Genomic DNA, 6,371 nt, shown 5'->3' on the forward strand with positions numbered 1-6,371 from the left:
TATTAGCGGACAAGGTAAAGGAAATGAGGGGCCCGGTTGACAAAGTTATGAAGCGAGCCAGGTCACCGAAACCAAGGTGCACAAGGGAACGTCATTTTTTTGTGTTGTGCTTATCAGTGGGGTAATGATACTTAGATTAATAAGTCGCATAAAGAAATTTACTTATAAAGCAGCACAAAAAACAACCACGTCGCTGGTGGGACCCGAACCCACGACCTCCGAATATCGCGTCAGGTGCTCTTACCAACTGAGCTACGGCGACGGCTGTCCAATCTGTTGCTGTCGTGGGTATTTATGTTTATTGGGTGCAAGCGAACCTTGAGAGCATTCACCAGCGCCACCCTCGAACAAAGCGGCGGACGTAGCACGTCCTGTAATACCGAGCGTTACGTGGAACGTCATTGAACGGCGAGGGCAGAAACTGTGCGAGAGCCCTCTTATGCTACCTATGGCATCAAAACTGCCACAACCGAGACCCTCGTTAAGCTATCAGCAGACAAGGTAAAGGAAATGCGGGGCCCGTTTGACAAACTGATGAAGGGAGCCAACAGTCACCGAAACCAAGGTGCATAGGGGAACGTTATTTTTTTAATGTGTTGTGCTTATCAGTGGGATAATATAACTTTTTAATGAATCGATTAAAGAAAATTACTTTTAAAGCAGCAGAAAAAACAACCATACCGCCGGTGGGATACGATCCCACGGCGTCCGAATATCGCATCCGGTGCTCATACTAATTGAGCAATGGCGACGGCTGTCCAATCTGCTGCTCTCTTGGGTATTTATGTTTATTGGGTGTAACCGAACCTTGAGAGTGTTCACCAGCGCCACCTTGGACCATACTGGCGGACGTAGCACGACCTGCAATACCGCGAGCGTGACGTGGAACGTCATTTAACGGCGAGGGCGAAAACTGTGCGTGAGCCCCCTTATGCTACCTATGGCATCAGGACTGTCAGAACCGAGACACTCGTTGAGCTATTAGCAGACAAGGTAAAGGAAATGAGGGGCCCGTTTGACAAACTTATGAAACGAGCCAACAGTCACCGAAACCAAGGTGCACAGGGGAACGTTAGTTTTTTTTAATGTGTTGTGCTTATCAGTGGGATAATGATACTTAGATTAGTAAATCGCTTAAAGAAAATTACTTATAAAGCAGCAGAAAAAAAAACATGCCGCCGGTAGGCTCCAATCCCACGACCTCCGAATATCGCGACAGTTCCTCTGACCAATTTAGCTACGGCAACGGCTGTCCAGTCTGCTGCTCTCATGGGTATTTGTGTTTATTGGGTGTATGCGAACATTGAAAGGGTTCCCCAGCGCCACCCTGGACCATAGCGGCGGACGCAGCACGTCCTGTAATATCGCGAGCATGACGTAGAACGTCATTTAACGGCGGGGGCGGAAACTGTGCGAAAGCCCTCTTATGCTACTTATAACATCAAGACTGCAGAATTGAGGCCCTCGTTAAGCTATTAGCAGACAAGGTAAAGGAAATGAGGGGCCCGTTTGACAAACTTTTGAAGCGAGCCAACAGTCACCGAAACCAAGGTGCACAGGGGAACAGTTTTTTATTGTGTTGTGCTTATCAGTGGGATAATGATACTTAGATTGGTAAATGGCTTAAAGAAAATTACTTATAAAGCAGCAGAAAAAACAACCATGCCGCCGGTGGGATCCGAACCCACGACCTCAAAATATCCGGACTGGTGCTCTTACCAATTGAGCTACGGCAACGGCTGTCCAGTCTGCTGCTCTCACGGGTATTTGTGTTTATTGGGTGTATGCGGGCCTTGAGAGTGTTAACCAGCGCCACCCTGGACTATAGCGGCGGACGTAGAACGTCCTGTAATAACACGAGCGTGACGTGGAACGTCATTTAACGGCGAGGGCGGAAACTGTGCGAGAGCATTCTTATGCTACCTATGGCACCAAGACTGCCAGAACCGAGGCCCTCTTTAAGCTATTAGCAGACAAGGTAAAGGAAATGAGGGGCCCGTTTGACAAACTTATGAAAATAGCCAACAGTCACCGAAACCAAGGTGCACAGGGGAACGTTATTTTTTTATTGTGTTGTGCTTATCAGTGGGATAATGATTCTTAGATTAGTAAATTGCTTAAAAAATACTTTTAAAGCAGCAGAAAAAACAACCATGACGCCGGTGGGATACGAACCCACGACCTCCAAATATCGCGTCCGGTGCTCTTACTAATTGAGCTACGGCGACGGTTGTCCAATCTGCTGCTCTCGTGGGTAATTATGTTTATTTGGTGTAACCGAACATTGAGAGTGTTCACCAGCGCCACCCTGGACCATACTGGCGGACGTAGCGCGACCTTTAATACAACGAGCGTGACGAGGAACGTCATTTAACAGCGAGTGCGGAAACTGTGCGTGAGCCCTCTTATGCTACCTATGGCATCTGGACTGTCAGAACCGAGACCCTCGTTGAGCTATTAGCAGACAAGGTAAAGGAAATGAGGGGCCCGTTTGACAAACTTATGAAGCGAGCAGTCACCGAAACCAAGGTGCACAGGGGAACGTTAGTTTTTTTGATGTGTTGTGCTTATCAGTGGGATAATGATACTTACATTAGTAAATCGCTTAAAGAAAATCACTTATAAAGCAGCAGAAAAACATGAAGCCGGTGGGCTTCAAACCCACGACCTCCCAATATCGCGACCGTTCCTCTTACCAATATAGCTACAGCGACGGCTGTCCAATCTGTTGCTGTCGTGGGTATTTATGTTTATTGGGTGCAAGCGAACCTTGAGAGCGTTCACCAGCGCCACCTTCGAACAAAGCGGCGGACGTAGCACGTCCTGTAATACCGCGAGCGTGACGTGGAACGTCATTCAACGGCGAGGGCGGAAACTGTGCGAGAGCCCTCTTATGCTAACTATGGCATCAAAACTGCCACAACCGAGACCCTCGTTAAGCTATCAGCAGACAAGGTAAAGGAAATGCGGGGCCCGTTTGACAAAGTTATGAAGCGAGCCAACAGTCAACGAAACCAAGGTGCATAAGGGAACGTTATTTTTTAATGTGTTGTGCTTATCAGTGGGATAATATTACTTAGATTAATAAATCGATTAAAGAAATTTACTTTTAAAGCAGCAGAAAAAACAACCATGCCGCCGGTGGGATTCGAACCCACGACCTCCGAATATCGCGACCGGTGCTCTTACCAGCTGAGCTATGGCGACGGCTGTCCAATCTGCTGCTCTCGTGGTTATTGATGCTTATTTGGTGTACGCGAACGTTGAGAGTGTTCACCAGCGCCACCCTCGTCCATAGCGGCGGATGTAGCCCGTCCTGTGATACAGCGAGCGTGACGTGGAGCGTCATCTAACGGCGAGGGCGGAAACTGTGCGAGAGCCCTCTTAAGCAACCTGTGGCATCAAGACTGCCAGAACGAGACCCTCGTTAAGCTATTAGCAGACAAGGTAAAGGAAATGAGGGGCCCGTTTGACAAACTTATGAAGCGAGCCAACAGTCACCGAAACCGAGGTGCACAGGTGAATGTTATTTCTTTAATGCGTTGTGCTTATCAGTGGGATAATGATACTTAGATTGGTAAATCGCTTAAATAAAATACTTATAAAGCAGCAGAAAAACAACCATGCCGCCGGGGGCATCCGAACCCACGACCTCAAAATATCGCGACTTGTGTTCTTACCAATTGAGCTGCGGCGACGGCTGTAAAATCTGCTGCTCTCGTGGGTATTTATGTTTATTGGGTGTAAGCGAACCTTGAGAGTGTTCACCAGCGCCACCCTCGTCCATAGCGGCGGATGTAGCCCGTCCTGTGATACAGCGAGCGTGACGTGGAACGTCATCTTTCGGCGAGGGCGGAATCTGTGCGACAGCCTTCTTAAGCAACCTGTGGCCTCAAGACTGCCAGAACCGAGACCCTCGTTAAGCTATTAGCAAACGAGGTAAAGGAAATGAGGGCCCCGTTTAACAAACTTATGAATCGAGCCAACAGTCACCGAAACTAAGGTTCACAGGGGAACGTTAGTTTTTTTAATGTGTTGTGCTTATCAGTGGGATAATGATACTTAGATTGGTAAATGGCTTAAAGAAAATTATTTATAAAGCAGCAGAAAAAACAACCATGCCGCCGGTGGGATCCGAACCCACGACCTCAAAATATCCGGACTGGTGCTCTTACCAATTGAGCTACGGCGACGGCTGTCCAGTCTGCTGCTCTCATGGGTATTTATGTTTATTGGGTGTAAGCGAACCTTGAGAGTGTTCCCCAGCGCCACCCTTGACCATAGCGGCGGACGTAGGATGTCCTGTCATACCGCGAGCGTGACGTGGAACGTCATTTAACGGCGAGGGCTCAAACTGTGCGAGAGCCCTCTTAAGCTACCTATGGCATCAAGACTGCTAGAACCGAGACCTTCGTTAAGCTATTAGAAGACAAGGTAAAGAAAAGGAGGGGCCCGTTGGACAAACTTTTGAAGCGAGCCAACAGTCACTGAAACCAAGGTGCACAGGGGAACGTTAGTTTTTTTAATGTGTTGTGTTTATCAGTGGGATAATGATACTTAGATTAGTAAATCGCTTAAAGAAAATTACTTATAAAGCAGCAGAGAAAAAAACATGCCGCCGGTGGGCTCCAATCCCACGACCTCCGAATATCGCGACAGTTCCTCTTACCAATTTAGCTACGGCAACGGCTGCCCAATCTGCTGCTCTCGTGGGTATTTATGTTTATTGGGTTTAAGCGAACCTTGAGAGTGTTCACCAGCGCCACCCTCGACCATAGCGGCGGACGTAGCACGTCCTGTAATACCGCGAGCGTGACGTGGAACGTCATTTAACGGCGCGGGCGGAAACTGTGCGTGAGCCCTCTTATGCTACCTATGGCATCAGGACTGTCAGAACAGAGTCCCTTGTTGAGCTATTAGCAGGCAAGGTAAAGGAAATGAGGGGCCCGTTTGACAAACTTATGAAGCGAGTCAACAGTCACCGAAACCAAGGTGCGTGCATAGGGGAACGTTAATTTTTAAATTGTTGTGCTTATCAGTAGGTTAGTGATAGCATATTATTAAATCGCTTAAATAAAATTACTTATAAAGCAGCATTAAAAAAACAACCATTCCGCCGGTGGAAACGAACCCACGACCTCCGAATATCGCGATCGGTGCTCTTACCAACTGAGCTATGGTGACGGCTGTCCAATCTGCTGCTCTCGTGGGTATTTATGTTTATTGGGTTTAAGCGAACCTTGAGAGTGTTCCTCAGCGCCACCCTCGACCATAGCGGCGGACGTAAGACGTCCTGTAATACCGCGAGTGTGACGTGGAACGTCATTTAACGGCCAGGGCGGAAATTGTGCGAGATACTCTTATGCTACCTATGGCATCATGACTGCCAGAACCGAGACCCTCGTTAAGCTATTAGTAGACAAGGTAAATGAAATGAGAGCCCTTTTGACAAACTTATGAAGCGAGCCAACAGTCACCGAAACTAAGGTGCACAGGGGAACGTTAGTTTTTTTTCATCTTCTGTGCTTATCAGTGGGATGAAGATACATAGACTGGTAAATCGCTTAAACAAAATTACTTATAAAGCAGCAGAAAAACAACCATCCCGCCGGTGGGATCCGAACCCACGACCTCAAAATATCGCGACTGGTGCTCTTACCAATTGAGCTAAGGTGACGGCTGTCCAGTCTGCTGCTCTCATGGGTATTTGTGTTTATTGGGTGTATGCGAACTTTGAAAGGGACCCCAGCGCCACCCTGGACCATAGCGGCGGACGTAGCACGTCCTGTAATACCGCGAGCGTGACGTGGAACGTCAGTTAACGGCGGTGACGGAAACTGTGCGAGAGCCCTCTTATGCTACTTATACCATCAAGACTGCAGGATTGAGGCCCTCGTTAAGCTATCAGCAGACAAGGTAAAGGAAATGCGGGGCCCGTTTGACCAACCTATGACGCTAGCCAACAGTCACCGAAACCAAGTTGGACAGGGGAACGTTATTTTTTTAATGTGTTGTGCTTGTCAGTTGGATAATGATTCTTAGATTAGTAAATTGCTTAAAGAAAATTACTTTTAAATCAGCAGAAAAAACAACCATCCCGCCGGTGGGATCCGAACCCACGACCTCAAAATATCGCGACTGGTGCTCTTACCAACTGAGCTACGGCGACGGCTGTGTAATCTGTTGCTGTCGTGGGTATTTATGTTTATTGGGTGTAAGCGAACCTTGAGAGCGTTCACCAGCGCCACCCTCGACCAAAGCGGGGGACGTAGCACGTCCTGTAATACCGCGAGCGTGACGTGGAACGTCATTCAACGGCGAATGCGGAAACTGTGCGAGAGCCCTCTTATGCTACCTATGACTTGAAGACT

At 48.1% G+C, this 6,371-nt stretch overlaps 1 non-coding gene across 1 annotated transcript; it reads right to left on the minus strand.

Annotated features, from left to right (window-relative positions):
* Positions 1-4,119: 4,119 nt before the first annotated feature.
* TRNAS-GGA (transfer RNA serine (anticodon GGA)) lies at positions 4,120-4,193 on the minus strand. The gene has a single exon. It is a non-coding gene; the product is annotated as a tRNA-Ser (tRNA).
* Between the last annotated feature and the right edge of the window lie 2,178 nt (positions 4,194-6,371).

Source organism: Amblyomma americanum, chromosome 1, assembly GCF_052857255.1.
Source record: "Amblyomma americanum isolate KBUSLIRL-KWMA chromosome 1, ASM5285725v1, whole genome shotgun sequence".
NCBI lineage: Eukaryota > Metazoa > Arthropoda > Arachnida > Ixodida > Ixodidae > Amblyomma > Amblyomma americanum.